The sequence below is a fragment of the Paramormyrops kingsleyae genome, chromosome 12, assembly GCF_048594095.1.
Source record: "Paramormyrops kingsleyae isolate MSU_618 chromosome 12, PKINGS_0.4, whole genome shotgun sequence".
NCBI lineage: Eukaryota > Metazoa > Chordata > Actinopteri > Osteoglossiformes > Mormyridae > Paramormyrops > Paramormyrops kingsleyae.
The window spans coordinates 23,420,286-23,438,449 of NC_132808.1; the positions used below are offsets into that span (position 1 = coordinate 23,420,286).

An 18,164-nucleotide genomic window follows, 5' to 3' on the forward strand; every position below is an offset into this window, starting at 1 on the left:
GCTGGAATGGACTGGAGTGCACTGCTGGACGATCCACTGCTGGACGATCCACTGCTGGGTTGTGTTGAGGACGGAGGTCACATGACCACAGGCTGTAACCCACTCAGACCCGCAGAGGAGTTATCTGTACCTAAGGACACAGCCTACACACTTATGGTTACTAAGGACGAACGACTGCAGAAACCCCACTTTCTGCTATGCTTAACAGTTCAAGGTAGCTCAAAATATTGATGAGGAGCAATTGTTGTGATTCCTCAACAATAGAATAGTCGTCATCCTCATGGGAAAATTGGGTCACCTTCGCATATGCCATCATATCTGATGATAGACACTAACACACATGTATATATAGGGGAGAGCATGTTTTGTGGATGCTGTGGGGTCTGCAGCATCCCTGGAGCCTTTGGGGTTAAGGGCCTGGCTCACGGGCCTGACAGTGATATCATGGGTCCAGTCTTTGAACATATGACCTTATGGACACAGGTACAGATTCTTAATCTGCTGGGTTACATCCTGTCACGTCCTGCCTGCCATGTGCACTTGTCACCTCCCTGGCCTGTCCCTAACGAGTCACTGCCACCACTCGTTTGTCTTACCTCTCGTTCCCGCCCTCATGTTAATCACTCCAGACGCCTCATGTTTGTTCCCTCGTCAGTCTGGTATGAAAGTGCTTCCCAGTCCCGTCACTGACGTCGTCCCTCATGTTGCCTGTGCCCCTCCTTACTCCCTCCTCCCATTCTGATCCCTCGGGATCGTGTTCATTTCCAGTAGTTGTTTCTTTGAGTTTAATAAAATCCCTTTTTGTTTTGCCATAACACCTGCCCCCGTGTCCTTCATCCTGTCCGACACGACATATCCCGCCAAAAAAAGGAAAACTTATGAAATCGAAATTTATAATAATTCAAATGCCCAGGTGATTAGAACAGATATTGATAAATAACAGTGTTTCCTTTTCGGATACAGCAATACAGCAGTAGGAGCGGAGGGTAGGGAGAGAGCAGAGAACATGCAAGCTGTGCCTCTCAGATAGAACAGCCCCTGAGAAATTAAACACTGTTAATTAGCGATTAACTGTGATAGACCGGGTGAGCGGCCGTCCCCGCTATCCCTGCATGTCACTTGTAAAACGGAAGAAGGGCCACAATCATACATCGGGGACTGTTTTCTTAGAATGTCTTTAAATCCTCATTTGAAATCCTAATCCTGTGAAAAACAGCTTCATAAGACCGACCGACTGGGTTATTTAGGATGGTGGCAGTATTCAGCTGGAAGCATAATCTGCTGTAAAGCTATCGTAAGTAGATCAACTCCATGTTAACATATGCGAGGTTGCCGGTGGGCTCTTATTAATAACAGCATTTATTATTATTGGACATCGCCATTTCTCCTTTATATCAACTCCCCATTGTACATTCTTTCCATTGTCCCTAAATATATAAACAGCAATGAAACTGTGGTATCCTAAAGCCAGAGAAGCTATAGTAAAATGGATGACAAAATAATTACAATATGTATAGTCAATCCGGACTCTGAATTTGCCTCTAGTGTATAAAATCAATTGGGTCATCCAAGATTCAGTCCTACAGCCATATGGTAATGCAACAGATAGGTAATAGAATAATTAATGAGTTATTAATTATGGACAGGACTAAAAGCTTAAATGGTCCTGGCCTCAGGAGGGGTCTTGTTGAGGAAAGTGCTTCGCTGAAATTTCAGGGCGGCTGCATCAAACAGTAAACACACCAAGCAAGAAAATGTGAAAGGTCCCAACTGTGGTTTCAAACTGCTTTCTGTGATGTTTGATCACGGCGGGAGCGGGTTTTCATGGTAAACACGAGCGGCATGATTAATCAAGCGGGAGAGTGCATCTGGAGGTGTCTAGCGGAAGAGCTTGACATGCGGTCGGCAGGGCTAATGGCCAGTCCGCACCACTCAAAATGAAATCCAACACGCTAACCCTTAACCTGACCTCATCTGAACAGCGGGGGTGTTGGTTAGGGCAATGATTTGTATTCCTTTGCCCATGACCAGGAAAGATACTCAGAGATGGTCACCACACCGGGTAACACTGCGTTATAATGACCATAAGTAAACGAAGGTGGGGGGAGTCTTTTAAGACGCCTCGTATAAATAACGGTCATCTCAGGCCAGAGAGCTCCCAGCGGAATTGTCCGCGAGCATTGACCGTGACCGGGACATTTCAGACAGATGCTTCATCTCTCGCTAACAGGACCAAGTAGCCAGGGAGGCTCAAATTAACAAGCTACACGGCCGGGGAAACCTGCACATTCATCTCGTTTAGCGGAACCGGGCTGCGGAAGCCCGTCAGCCAGTCGGAGCTTGTGGGCATGCGGTTGCCGTCTTGGCGTGATCATTGAGTAGTGCCATCCTGTTCGCTAACGGTTGTGCTGTGGGCCAGTCAAATCCACAGCGTTTCCTGTCAGGTGACACTGCCAGGCGATAATGACTGGCAGCCATCTGCCTTTTACATCCGGGCGCAGTACAGGGAACATCTTCTTCATGGGGTGCCAAGCTATGGTTCACCTCAACAGCACTGATTCAGAGGGACATATTCCACTCACACAGCCCACATAATGCACCTCTAAAGTGATTGGAGCCATTTGGTGCGTACAGCCGTGAACAACCAGAGCCACGTCAACATGTTGCTATCTGGCTAAACACAAATGGAAACTGCTTTACGCCGCAACCAAGGTTAAAATCAACCAGCTTCGAGTGCTTCAACAGGGATGGCATATTAGGTGACATAAGATAATTTAAGCAGTGTAGCCAGTAATCAGTAATATTTGACTTGCAAGTAAGCACTCTTCAACGATGACTAAACATTTGAAGAGCAGGATTTAATTAGCATGGTTATGCTTCATATGTCAGCCTGGTTAAAGAAAAACAGTCTGGTTACCTTTGACAGTTCATTGGCTTGATGAAACAGTGATTAATACTTTGTATAGAAAAAATAAAATGTGATTCAAGTCAGATTTGGTTAGGTGTAAGAAAATTATGACATATCTATATATCTCTAAAAGTGTTCAATAATGCACTTAATGGGCATACAATTGGAGAGTGAACTTGAATCATAATCAGAATGGTGTCTCGCAGGCTTAAATCATCTCATCAGTTTTCAGATAGGCTGGCCCCAAAAGGAACATCCTACATCAGGCCAGTCACCCTAATCCAGCCTGCACACTGACTCATGGAGAGCAGTGATGAATCAAAGACCATGCCCCCCCACCCCTCACCCCTGCACGCAAACAAGTGCATCGCTTGGTGGATTGACAGACACGAGGATGCAAATGCAAATGCCCCCTTTCATTACTATACTCAAACGATACCCTAAAACCACAGGGCACAGACATCGAGTGGTAAGACCTGCTAATTCACCCAGTGATGTTTTCTCAACACCAGTCATCAGGTACGGATTCCTAAGCATCAAAACCTGCATTAATCTCATCATCATTTGCAGACCACATAAGCAAGCCTAACATACATGATATACTATTTACTGTATAGAACACCGTAACCCATACAGCGGTAACCTGCAATAACCAGATACTGTCTAAAATAGGGAAAAAAAGATCAAATCTGGTTTGGACAGTTAACAGAGATGGGCAGTTCAGGTCCATTGAGTAAAAAACCAAGATATTCCTTCAACCAACCAGTTGAGCATAAAGAGTCACAGTCACAGAGTACTCAACTGGCTGGCTGAAAGAAAACTACGGTCTGGAGTTTTACTCTCTTGACCTGAACTACTCACTTCAAACAGTTAATCACTTGATAAAAATTTTCACCCCCACCTGACTGTCCCAGTCTGCTTCTACTCTGACTTGTCAGCCAACATCCACACTATCAAATTACAATTACAAGCCCACTTATGTCTCCAAGCATTACCCCTCCCAGCCTGCAAGCACACATACCGTATGCTGCTGTACCAACGCAGTGGCCTGCCAGGTGCCCACCTCTTCATGCCATGCCTTGGGGTCTCCCCAGATTCCTGAACATCGTCCAGGCGCTCGGGGCTCTGCTTATCTTCCCGGCATGGCTAAGCAGCACACGTCTACCTTCTCCGTCTCCTTCCCTCTCTCTCCGCCACGCACACCACAGAAAGCTGACCTATGACTTGACCCCGAACGTCATTATAAACCATTAAAATGTACACATTCTGAAAGAACCGCCCGCTATCATGTGGCCATCTCTAACCAATCAGGCAAACGGTCACCCGTAGCCCCTGTTTTATGATTGTCTATTTTCAGGCACATCAGCTGCTGCCCGGCTCAATAGCGAATCCTTTTGGGGTCATTTACTTTTAATGAAGCCCCGTCTTCCATCTTTGGCTGCTCCCAGGTCGGCCCCCACGGCTCATTCCCTGTAAGACAAACCACAGCAGCACCCAGCTCCCAGTCAGCTGCAGGCTGTAGACCTTGGGTGGCTTAGACAGTGCCTGCTTATGGAATTCTTCACGAAACAGACCCATCCACGTGCACGGATACAGCAAATAATGTGATTTAGTGGGGAAAAAAAACGAGAACAGTTCATTATAATAACTGTCGTCCAAATAATATTTGCAGAGATTTTATTTAAGCATGAATGTTTAGCTGTGTGCCATGGAACACTGTTATAAACCTATTTGAATCAAAAAAGCTCTATGAACTTCAAGATGCTATAAAATACTGAGATAAGGAATTGGTTGAGAGCCAAAGAAATATCTGTGCTTAGTTATGCAATTTACTAAATAATATATGTAGTAAAATGCTACTGCTTTTATAATTTAAAATAAAAAAGAAAGAAATGAAAAACTAGTTGTTCCTGGGTTTGCACTGGTTTACATAAGTGACGGTTACTGATTACATCACAATGAAACCACACATTAGGACTACAGCAGAGTCATGGATGGTGTAAAAACAAATGAGCAAGCAGGCAAATTATCATGTTTTATTCAATTGTTTTTCCTATACAAATGTTGGTAGAGGCCAGAGCAACGAGGAATGATCATTGACAAGGAAATGTCGACCAAAACAGTGTAATGCTGCCTCGCTAAGGGAGTGTTATTGTTCACAGTCTTAGATTTCTGTACTGCATTAAGAGTAATGAGGCGCTTCAGATCATAAAAATCTCTACAGTCTGTGAAGCAGCAACATGCCATAATGATACATCAACACCAACAAAGGCAGGCACGTAGACTGGGCTATTTTAGTGGTTTTTGTTGAGGAAAAGACACTAACAGTACTCCCCCCCCCCCCCCCCCCGTAATGTTCCTCTTATCTTTCCACCTACAGTAAAAGGCTCAGAACAAATCACGCCTCTCATCTGCGGTTATTAGAGTGATTAATTATTATGTTGTTCCGCCTGTTTCTGCATAATTTTCTCACTAGTCGCCTGGTTCTCTAGCTCCTGCTTTCCATTTTTATTCATGCTAATCTCTTTTTCATGGTAACCTTTCTCATGTCATGATGCTAAGGGTTTGCACAATCGGCATAATTATATACCAATATAAATAGCAGCGTCGGAGCACACGACTCTAATGATCTGTCAGTACAGGCCAATCATGACCTGTATTATACTCTGACAGTATCCTTACTGAAAAAGTGAGGGAAAATTCAGGGGTGGAGGGGTGGAAGCTCATGTGGCACCCTAGGGAAGTTTCACCGCCCACAAACTTCCCTGTCCAGGGTGGAGATCCGTATATATTATCATGATGATGTCACAAAGGCACCATGGCAACAGAAGGCTGTTTATAAAACCCTAACATAAATTGGTGTCGGGAACCTTTTTAAACAAGTTAATGGAAAACCTTTGACAACTTAACTCATAAAAAAGCCAAAAGCTAAATAAACTTGGCACTTAACACAAAAACCTACTTATTTGAGTCACTTTATTTAAAGGCCGGTGAGGAAATCAGCCCGAAAATGGCCATCTGGTTTTGAATACCTGTGGTGTTGTTTTCAATTCCTAACTCTTCCTCTGCCCTCTGCATTTACCGGGGCTGGTGACTGATTACTATGGGAATTCAACACACCACCTAAACGGATCCTGTGCCGCCGCTACTCACACTGGTTCTGAAGAAAGCTCTGTTTTCGCGAGCCCCTCAATTTATTTTCCCCATGTTATATTTGCATATGTTATTAAATTTTAGACAAAATGCAAAAACTCATGAAATATTTCCTTCCGCAAACATTTCTGAATGATTATTGTTTTTCTTCATTACGCCAGGTTCAATTTCGCCAGTAATGTACCATAGTCGTGAGAAAAAGATTAGAAATTTTGAAAGGTTTACATCCGTAGTCCTCATTGTTTTGCCCACAATGTTACATTTCGTTCATTTAGTGGAACTGAATGCTAACATGTCACATAAGAAAGTCATTTCATGGCCATAAAATCCTTGGAATTGTATGAAAATGACAGACTCGCGCTATGCAAATCACTGCGTTAGGCCGTAAGAAGGAATGGAAAAGAAAATAGCTGGAAATGCTAAAGCAAAACAAGTACAATTATTAATTGAAGCTGTATGTAGCCATGAAGTTATGTGGCACCACGGCATAGAATTTCCATCAATTTTGCTTATTTTCTTATGCTGAATTCTGGCGTCTCTTTCTGTGGATTACAGTGGTGCACAAGCAAGATGGAATCAGGGACACAGAAGCCCACCACGCAAACCGCCAGGATAAAACAGCGCTTTAAGTTACACGTCACAAGAACGTCGTAGGAGGTGGTAAGGGAAAATTTAGCTGAAAGGTGCCAGTGTGCTGAATCACATCAGGCCGTGAACGACAAGCCGGCAGGACTCCAAGACTTAATTAGCCCGCCGTTTGCTTCTTAAGCCCAGTTCGCTCCATTAAAACTCAATTAAAATGTTCACAGAAACCGACCTGTTGTTATTGTATGATCAATTCAACTCTGGCTCAGTGATGCCAGGGCAATACAAGGCAAGGCAAGTTTATTTATATAGCACAATTCAGGCACAGGGCAATTCAAAGTGCTTTAAAAAGTCAGAAGACATTAAAATCATATTTAAAATAATAATTTAAAAAACCTAAAAGGCAAATGGTTAACTGAAAAGAAAGTATATTGTAGTGATAGTGTATGACTTAACTTCTTAAATTTATTGAAAATGTGTAGAAAACTGTAATGTTTTAAGCCCTGATTTAAATGAGCTATAGACTTCCTAAATTCTTGCAATTTGATGTTCTGCCCTTTGGGTTAAATTAGGTGACCTGTTCTACTACGCTGTAGCCTTGACATTTCCAGCCATGTTATGTGTCGAGCAATGTCACATATCCTGCGGAAAAACTAACCGTCTCGAGCAAACTGTGACTCACATTCCACGCATCGCTCCGGCACGGATACGCGATCGCTTTCCGCATTCCAATCTGCGCTTGCATCAGAACTCACTGCATTTGGAGACGTGTCAGACAGACATTTCATTTGCGTACTTGTTAGCATTTTGGACTGATACGGATGCCCTATGCAGTGTTACATTCTAACAGAAAAAAGAATACTGTGCAGCTACAGCTGATTTTACATTTGGGGACACCATTCCCTCCTTGAAAAACATATTCAAAAGGTGTTTGGGATCTCGGATCCCGAAGGAACCAGGATAAAATGCCCCAAAAGTGCAGCTGCCTCCAGCGTTTCCCATCTATTTGGACCATGGATGAAGCTTCCAATGCTCTAGTATCACGTCTGGAGCACGAGTGCAGGGAAGAGAAGCGGTCAGAACATAACTTTGGATTCTTCCAATTTCCAATGTATTATTTGGGAGACCAGCCAAACAAGAGATAGAAGGTTTGCGAACACAAATACCACTGAACCATAGCTTGATCTAGCCAGCACACTCTCAGCAGTGATTTCATCAAGACTCAGTAACTGGGGAATGGAGACATAAATACCCCCCCCCCCCCCCCAGGTATACATAATAGTTATTTGACTAACTGACACACCACCCTCCCTGATCCACAGCAGTGGGCTGGCGATAGTCACCCAGTGCAATCCCAACCCTGCTATTTATTGCCACCTCTACAACAACAAGATCTAAATGATGTCCATGTTCATTCCGACTGAATCCCAAGGCAGATGAACAACTGCACCTTATGTCTGCATCTCAACATTGTTTATTCGTTTTTAGATTCCATTTTAATGCTTTGAAATGGTAGCTGTGAATGCATCTGTAGTTTTGTGGATTTAGGGCTGCTACCCTCCAGTATAGTTGTCAGTCTTATCTGCAACAAACCTGCTACGTTGCACAAAGATTCACAGTAATGTGCACCGCAAATTATCAGGAGAAACACACATAAACTGGGCTGTGGGAGACCGGAAAACAAAGATTCAAGCAAATAAATCTAATAATTAAATTGTAGCTGGATAGAGTAGCTTCATATCACACATGGCCTCGGGGCGACCCCTGCCTTTACACAGAGCAGTGCTGCGCATGCCAAGATCTGGGAGATTTTGGGGAGATTTAGCACCAACTGGGGACAGCTGCTCCGCTTTCGTGTTTCCGCAGCTCAGCCGCTACTCGTCAAACATCCTCTCCCTCAAATACTGATGGAGACACGGAACAGAAAGACAGGCACAGAAACCACACAAAGCTGGCTAAGGACATGGTTAACCACATTGTTCGCAAAACACGTTGAAAACGAATGCTTAAATTGAAAGACTTCTGTGTTAATTTACTCTGCTCCCATCAGCTGAGAGTGATGGCGTGTAATCGGATCAAAGACTTTCTGAACATGACACCACGTGTCGCACCCATGTCGCCTGAGACTTAATTAAAGCCGTAAGTCGTGGGCTCTGTGTAATGAACGGTGAGCTTTGTCTCATGGCTCCCAGATCATGGGATCTTGTGGTCCCAACCCATATGTCTCCTGCTCATCGTTGTAGCTTCATAGAAGAATCTGTAGAACCTCTCTCTTACTGTTTTGGTTCAGGTTCCCCTCCGGTTGCACCAACCGTCCGCACTTGAGTCCTCTTCCTGCACACATCCTTCCAGAACCTTCTGTTCAGTAAATGGCTCCAACTCAGTAAAGTTACTGGTTTTCTGCTTTGTCCTGTCCAATGGACTCGGGGACCAGAGGGCAGAAAATCCAGCAGTACGGGAGATATGTCCAGTTCAGTCTGGGATATGTTACATCTGTTTCTCTCTTGACCTTATGTGATAAAATGCATTTCAGTGACGCCCTTGGATCCGATCCTGACAATGTGCTGTTAAGAGGCAAATACATCCCCTGTCTGCTTCTCTGACCTAAATGTCAACTAAAAATCTTACGGCTTTTCTCGTCAGACATCTTGCCACAAAGGAAAAAGGCGACAAAACCTGGTAGCATGAACTCCATTATAAAGAGGTGTCTCTTTCTCTGTCTCTCTCTCTCTGTCATTCCTGCAGGTACTTTTGGAGACCATACCAGCAGTTAGTTTTTGCGTATCAATTTCCTGTATTTCAGAAGAGCAGCGCAAGGAAGTAAATATCTCAGCAGGTATATACTGTAAAAGCTCTAATATCTCTCTAACACAGACGTGGGATTCCATGACAGAGGAATTAAACTAAAAGGTATAGAGCACCAATCACGTAAATGCATCTCAGATGTACTCAGTCAGGCAGAAAAGGTGTGACGAATGTAAGATGACTGGGCACAAGTAAAATTGGTGTGGGAAGAGAAGTGACATAATGGCAACCAGACAGGGGTGACGGAAGGAAATGACACAAACTACATAACGAAATAATGTCTGGTCCATAAAGCAACATTATCCCCAGACAAATAGATGGGGCATGTCTGTTTCCTGCACATAGGTCTGAAAGCGTCCTCTCAGCTGGACGTGGGACATTTTCGTCCTGTGACAGATGGGGCCGGCTATTGGAGGGGGCGCGGGAGGGGCTGACACTGTGCTTAAACCAGGAAGCCCACCCCATCCCATTGACGTCTTTTTCCAGAGGGGGCCAGGTAACCTGTTCCGTCCATCTTGACCACAAGCCATCAAGGGGGCGCCTGTTTTGGCCCGAGGACTCGTGGAAAGTTCCGATTCCCGACACCGGCCAATCCCGCTGGTCGCATCCCCCCGCCCTCCGGCAGAATTCGGAGAAGAATCATCCCCGAAGCTCAGGTGTGTATGAGTGAAAAGCACCAGGGCTGCTTATGAGGTCTCAGACAGAATGTAACGGATCAAGAGAGACCTTAATGGTAACAATGGCAATCGGTACAAGCTTACAGCAAGGAATCCTGACACATACAGGGAAATATATAAAACATAATTATAAAAACATATTAGTCACGAATGAGACGGACAAGCCGAATAATATAAACGAACACAAACAAAACTACAGTATTTACGATGCTTTACTATTGAATGTGGTTACAAGAGTAACACCTACACAAAAATAACATACCCGTGTACACATAACGTGATATACTGGTTGTGATATTTCATTGTAATCAAAATGTAACGTACCAACTATAGGTGACGAAGGAAGGGTTATGATTAGGGTGTGGTACTGTTTGTCGACATTTTTGCATTTCCTTAAATGCTCAAGAGGCCACAGAACAAGAATCGTTATTATGAATGATACATTTGTCTTTTCAAAAGTGCCCATTTGGGCATTTGTTTGGTTACTGAACACATACACTTATGATAAAGAGTCTTACACTGAAATGTCTCACTGACACTCTAACTGGTCTCAGCTGAGTGATCAATGATCTTCACACAAACACTAATCCCATAAATAATATTCTATGGTCCAGAAGACATTGTATGACAAAGTTACTCAGCCCTGAAACTCCAGAATCTTCTAGGTGTTTCACCAACCCCAACTCTTAATTGCCTTATTCCATAAATTACTTGGGTAGTGAGTTTGACCCCCCCCCCCCCACCCCCATTGCAGTCAGCATCTATTAGTTGTCTATTAAAATACTCTGTAAAACCCACAGGTTTGCACTCTTGTGGCCCTGAGCTGTCCAACCCTCTGTAGCTCTGCTTATCACAGAACTGGCAGCTTTGTGAAATGAATACATTGTATGTGTTTGGCATTACACCAGACTCCCAGGGCTGGGGAATTCATTTACGCTGGATTTAAAATGATTAAATTACTATATGCGCTGGTTTGAGCTGGAGCAGTAAACAGTGATGAAAGGTCCTTTAAGCCTTGGGGACCTCAAACAGTCGCAGGAGTAACAGAGTCTGACAAAATCCCAAATATCAATTTAACTATTTTTACCTGTCGCATTGAAAATCACGATTGTTTTTTTGCTTATAAAATATACTTAGAAGTCTTTAAATATAGTAATAAACCTAATCCCCACATCCAAAAGTGTCAGAATGTCTCAAAAAGAAATAAACAAATAAACAAAAATAATAGTAAAATAAAACATACTGCACAAATACTAATGATCTTATGGCCCCCTATTGTTAGCCATTTATAAAGTAACATGAGATTCTAAATGAATGTGACATGAATAACAGTGAAATTTACAATGTTATTTTGTGTGCAGTTACCAATTTCGGACAACTGCCATTTTCTATTGCACAATTTCCCCCTTATATGAATGTAGAGTAAAGGAAAAGAAGTCTTCTTCTGCAGCATTTCCATAAATATTTCACAGACTTTGCTCGGGTTATTGGCACATATGAGATTATTGGTCTGTTTTAGATTCAGTTATTTTGTAGAGCGGACCCAAACAAACCACAAAGCCTGGCTACCTTATTCACATTCTTAAAGGAAACAGATAAAAAAGCTGAAAAAAAATAGCATAGAAACTCAACACGCGCCCCCATGTGCTTGATACAGTAACAGCGGGGGGGACTGTTGACTTCCTGGTGCCTCAGGTTGGGGGCGGGGTTAAAGTGCAGCTGTTGCCAGGGAGAATGTAATGAGCTGTGTAGGATGGGCTTTTAAGCAGATGGGAAAAGGACAGCGGAGAGATGAAGGACATGACTCTCTCTCTCTCTGGGCTGCAGTAGGTGGGTTGAGGGGACCTGCAGGAGCTCAGGCACGGACTCTGTCTCTTAGCCCTGTCTGCTCAGCAGGTGTGGAAGAAGCTACCCATTCATCACGATGTGCTATTATATGATCTCTGCCACCCTGTGCTGGGAGGGCGCGGAATGAGTGACCTCAGATAACCTCTTGGTTTGCGACCGTGTCCGTGCATTGCCTTCACACCTGTATGGAAGCTCCCTCTGATGGAGTAGGACTTGGCCCAGTGTTCGCCTCTGTAGGCTTCCTGGGTTAGACTGCATCACGCCTGGACAGGTGGTTAATGGAATTGATCAATGGACAGACTGGACCATCTAAAACACGGTAAAATGCAGTACATTGGCCCAATATACACATTTTTGTGCTACTGTATGCAGAAAAAGAACATTTCCTTGTGTAACATTGGATAAGGACAGTGCTGTTTCAGATCTGGATTATAAGAGAGGAGATTCAGATCTGTAAGGTTTGGGGTAAGGGTGCAGGTTTGCTTTCAAAGTGGTAGGGTCTATTTCAGCCCCGAACTCCCCCTAAACACACATGGTATGCCCACAATGTTGATAGGGACATGCCCCTGTCATCTAAACCTAAATCCCATGGGCTTTTTCCAGGCAGTATGGGTTCCTCCTGCAGTCCAAAGCCACGCAGTGAGGTGTCTCTAAATCTGCTCATAGTGCATGACTGTGCATGAGTGTTTGTGTACATGCCCCGCCCTTGGGCACCATGCTGCCTGGGGCCTCCCTGTATCCCTGTCAAGGATAAGCAGTTGGAAGACAGATGCATTATGGGAAGGGTAGCCTTTACTGAGCACCACGATAGGTAGCAGTGGTGCCTCCGCTCTGTGTGCGTGGAGTTTTGCACGTTCATCGCGAACCACGTGGGCTTCCGCTGGATTCGCAAGTTTCCTCCCAGAGTCCAAAGACATGCAGTTAGGCTAATTGGTGCTAAGTTGCCTGTAGTGAATGACCGTGTGCGTGTGTGTGTGTGTGTGTGTCCTGCGATAGATCAGCATCCCGGTTAGGGTGTCCCCTAGCCTCATGACAAACGGCACCTTCACAAGAACAGAGGCAGGCCCCAAATCATGCAACGATTGCTTGTGGTGTGGTGATGTAAACGCCGCCCCAGAAATTCTAAGTCCTCCCCTAAATAGCTTTCCTGCTCTGGGCTGTAAACATCGAGAGTTTCTGAAATTCAAGTTATGGTAACGACTCCAGAGAGGTGGGGAGAACTGAGGACAGTGGAAGCTTGGTGTGGTGGTAAGTGAGAGAGCAGAAACTCGTTAAAGCGCAGCCGTGGTGACAGGTTGTGGTAAGACTCTGCTGGATTATACGGTGATAAATGCGTATATGTAAAGAGATCAGGGAGGGAATTATACAAATATTGAACAGAACTCGATGTTCTCCACGCATTCGCTTATTAATCTTTCAGAAGCATCTGAATATTTTTCACAGCATCCGATCCCAAAATATCCCCTTTAAAGAAAAATTGTGAAAGTAATTAAAAATAAATAAATAAAAAATGCAAAGCATCCAAGGCAACGAATATCTGCTGATGCTACAGAAACACACTGATTGAGCAAGATTTTCACTGTGGTGGGGGGGGGGGGGGGGGATTAAAGAAAAAAATAAAACCCTTCCAACAAACACTCGAAATCGAGCACTCATTAAATTTTTAATGTATAGAAGATACCGTCAAATTTCATGGGCTGGTGATATGAAGCTTTGCTGTTTGTGGAGAGTTCTCTCATTAAAACTGCATAATCATACATAAAAGATGCATTAAAAATATTTATATTTAGCCAGAGGGCTTGAAGCGAAGCGTTCTCGACAACATCGGCGGGCATTTAAGGCGGAGGTCCGGGGGTCCCAGACTGCATCAGGCAGAGGTATTAACCTGCCTTGCATAATCTGTTTCATCAGAAGTCACATGTGTGAGTCTGGTGAAGTTTAATGCTGGTGGGAAAAGCATCCTCTTTGGGTACCTGAACCTTATTTGTGAAAATTTAAGGCAGAAAGATGAGAAAATACAAGTATGAGAATTTACCGGTGCTTTTGAGCACATTTATGGCAAAACTTTTTCATTTGGAGGTGTTTGGGTCACACGAGAATGACAAGCACCAAGTGAAAAGATAGGAGGAAGGAACACAAGCTCGAAGAGATCCATTATTACACAATCATGTATGTCAGACGTTAAACAATCTGGCGATAAAGTACTATGGTGCAGATGCATGCAGTGGAGTAAAAATCTCAAAAGATACTGACACATGAAAGGAATAAAATGGCCGTCAGACATGAACAGAAACACAAAGGCAAAATGTTTGATCATTATTTATAAGGACTGGAAATGGAAAGCAGGCCATAACTAATGTACACACAGAAAGCTGTATAAATTACTCTACTGTACCTGTCATTCTATGCATAAATCACAAAATCACGTGATTGCCTTACGAAATAACTTCCAGACACCTCAGGGTATGTTGCATACCTTGCATACGTTTCTCCTAAATGAGGTTCATGCTACAGATTCACCTCTTTGACAAAAACACTTCATTTGAGAAGATTAATTTGGGTCTAAAGGACCTCCGAGGGGCTAAGCCGATGTTGAGGGCTGTGATCTGAAAGGCAGTGGGGAAGGTGTCTGTATGTTCTGAGGTTACCCGACTGCAGCTTCAGAGCGCATTTCCTGCGGCATCGATCACAGCTGCATGGTAATCACCTGATTTCTCAATCAGCCGCTGCGCAGATCCGTATTTAAAGTTGCCGAATGGAGCACCTGCATAAAATACCTGGCCTGTGGTCGGCAAATCTTACGTTTGGAGATTTTACCATTTCACACACTTGGTTACTCTTATAGAGGCGAATTATGTTGAGCACATTGCCCACGGATGTAATCAGGGCCTGAGGCATAAGCGAACTAAGCAGAGGCTTACAGCCCAATGGCCAAAAGGGCCGCCCCCATCTGATCAGCCTGACAGACTGCAAAGATAACAAATAAGAAATAGGTTAATCAAATTTTGCTTAGGGCCCCGAAAGGGGGTGGACTGGTCTTGAATGCAATAGCAAGTCCCTGTCCAAACTGCTTAGCCATAACCTTTACCTTCTATGGCAGGGGTGCCCAACTCCAGTCCTGGGGGGGCGGAGCCCTGTGTAGCTTAGTTCTTTCCCTGTTCCACCATAAGTGATTCAGCTCAAGAGCTGTGTGGTAATTAGCACAAGGATTTGAATCAGGTGTGTTAAATGAGGGGAAACCCAAGACTGTGGAGGGCTCCGGCCCCCCAGGACTGGAGTTGGGCACCCCTGTTCTATGGTATCCAAATCCTCAGGTCCACAAATTCCCTCCTGGGTGGCAATAGGCGCTCTCTCCTCAGGGCGACCCTAAGGGGGACTGGGGGGGTCCAAAGCTCCCCACCACTGACGGCGTCCCGGAGAGCCAAAAGTCAGCGATTTCAAGAGCCATCTCTTCAGACACATTAAAAGCGATATACCTCAAAGTATGGTGCCACTTAGCATAGCCATGATGTGTATTTTTATTTTTTTTACTGGACAAATCACTTCAAATTTTCATTCCTCTGTCCGTAAAAAAAATCTAGCATATTACCCTGTGGGATATCCCTGTCATTACATCTAAATGACTGAATGATTTTTGAGTGGTCAGTTGGATTTCATAATCAGCAAGCCTATTTATGATAGCAAGCACAGCAAACTGGATGCACTCCCGTGTTAAAAGGATATTTTCCAGTGCTGAGCTGGATTTTACTGCATTAATAATATTTTAAAATATAGCAAATGGGGGAAACAGAAATGTTATATTAAGCTAGCCTGCTGAATTAGGCTCTTTTTATACAGTTAGGCCGCTTTGCTAAATTGTTATTGTGTGTGTTTTTCACACATTTTGATAAACATAGCAGAAGGCGCACAGAGGACCGCAAGCCGATAAGGCAAATAAAATATTACCTGTTTGTGTTTACAGATGCTTCCGACAAGCCTAGAGTCTGGTTTACCTGGATCTTCCATAATTCTGAAATAATTATGTTCACCGTGTGAGCAAATCTCTGACCATGTGACCCTGTGAGCTTGTCGCTCAGGCATGTTTGCGTAGTGGCATGCCTCGTGCTCACCACAGCCCCGATTAGACAAATACTGACGGAAAAAGAGATGGACTCTTGCATAAGCAGGAGGCAGAGGGAATGAGCATGTGGCCCGTGAGAGATGGCAGCTGGAAGGTGACACTCCACAAGCTAAAACAGAAGCCTGAAGCTAATGTGAAAAGACAGGCACTGCCACAAGGCTGCTACTGCTGCTTCAGAATCACAGCCGTCCTTATAAGGACCCGTAAGGCAGGCCTGCCTTTGTCAGAATCACTGCCGACCTTATAAGGACCCGTAAGGCAGGCCTGCCTTTGTCAGAATCACTGCCGACCTTATAAGGACCCGTAAGGCAGGCCTGCCTTTGTCAGAATCACAGCCGACCATATAAAGACCCGTAACGCAGGCCTGGCTCTGTCAGAATCACAGCCGACCATATAAAGACCCGTAACGCAGGCCTGGCTCTGTCAGAATCACAGCCGACCATATAAAGACCCGTAACGCAGGCCTGGCTCTGTCAGAATCACAGCCGACCATATAAAGACCCGTAACGCAGGCCTGGCTCTGTCAGAATCACTGCCGACCTTATAAGGACCCATAAGGCAGGCCTGCCTCTGTCAGAATCACAGCCGGCCTTATGAGGACCTGTAATTCAGGCCTGCTCATGACAGAATTAGAGCAACTATAACAAGGATCCAGTGTTCGGTTTTATCAACACTGCTATTTGGCATATTTGTATATGCATTTTATATTCATTATTTTAATATCCGTCTATTATATCTTCAAAATGCTTTATGGCAATATGACGTAATAAGAAGAAAGTACTTGTTTATTTTCTTACAGATAATAAGAAAAACGGCCTTCTGCTTGTGGCCCTGGAGCGCGAACGTGCGCCACAAGATGCACAATCCAAAACGAGGGATAAGAGGGGAACCAGATGAATTTTCCAGAAACTGAAATATTTGAGTGTTTGCCTAATTACTTAGTTTTTAAATCCTCCAGGGGATTCTGGGAAAAATAAAAAACCCAAAACTGGATTCACATCTGGGCTAAAAACACACATTGTCAGTGACTGAGGCTGCCTTGTCTGCGACGCATCGTGAGTCCGACAGTCTTGTACCGAATTGGTAATTAAAAGAAAATGGCTCCTGCTGCTTAGTTTCAGGATAATTAGAGCAGGAGGCTCTGAAGCTGAGCTCCACAACATCTTCATTTCATCCTCTGCTGAGTGTTTCTCAGGGTGAGGGGCGGGTGTCTCGGGGACTCGGAGAGCCATGCCCCCTATCCTGGGCTGCGGACGACACTTAGTGGACCGGGGGGGGGGGGGGGGGGGGATGCTAATAAAGATGTTGGACGTTAGGCAGCTTTGACTGGAGCCAAATCATTCAGGGTGAGTGACAACCTGTGATCAGTGAAACGTTGACAGGTTTAACTGGAGCACTGGCTCCAACATCTAATTAACCCTCCGGGACGTCAACGGCAGAGGCTCAGATTGCCGAGTGATAGGCCAACAGGGCCCAATCAGACCCTACAGTTAAGACACAGTCACTTCTATACACTCAGACACACCCAGACACACTCCACTTAAGGGCAGGGCCACAGGGCCACCGGCTCCAGCTGAAAGCTGATTGATCCCCGGAATGCTGCCTCCACTGTCACTCACTGAGTCAAAACATATTATTAGCTAATGATGAGATTGACCCCCTGTATGAATTATGGCCCCTCTTATGCCTCGAATCCTAGAATCGCAACTGCCCTCATTGTCCCCAAATGGAGAGTAACTTCAGGAAAAACCTACGTTACTGTGATGCACAGCCCTGGAAAGTAAATACTTTGGTTACAGCTTCAGCTGTTCTGCTCTGAAAAGTGAAAGTGCATTACTTTGTTTGCAATTTTATCATGTTTTCAATTTCAGCAAACATTCACAGCATTTCAGTGAGTCACTCCTTATTATTTGTTTAGTGTCTGTATAATCGTATATTATTTTATTTCTATATATCATTCATAAATGTTATTCTGGATCTGGGATCATTCATCGTTCATTTCATGCTGATATATTCTGGCTGTTTATGATTTTAATGTGCTATTTGCCTTGCTTGAACATAATTTTGG

At 44.2% G+C, this 18,164-nt stretch overlaps 1 protein-coding gene and 1 long non-coding RNA gene across 10 annotated transcripts in view; one reads left to right on the plus strand and one right to left on the minus strand.

The window, feature by feature from the left end:
• The window catches only part of LOC111849395 (uncharacterized), a 76,756-nt gene that overhangs the window by 38,314 nt on the left and 20,278 nt on the right, over positions 1-18,164 (plus strand). The window contains exons 5-6 of the long non-coding RNA XR_002839508.2: positions 9,392-9,482; positions 9,938-10,107. This is a non-coding gene — a long non-coding RNA (uncharacterized lncRNA). The remainder of the gene's footprint in view (positions 1-9,391; positions 9,483-9,937; positions 10,108-18,164) is intronic.
• lingo2 (leucine rich repeat and Ig domain containing 2) overlaps positions 1-18,164 on the minus strand; it is a 285,847-nt gene that overhangs the window by 15,585 nt on the left and 252,098 nt on the right. Inside the window, exon 1 of one of the 9 annotated variants that reach the window (XM_023822232.2) lies at positions 8,924-9,104. The exons of the other annotated variants lie outside the window; for them this stretch is intronic. The gene's annotated coding sequence lies outside the window, so the exon portion shown is untranslated. Of the gene's footprint in view, positions 1-8,923; positions 9,105-18,164 lie in introns of those variants that run through there. 9 annotated transcript variants of the gene reach the window in all.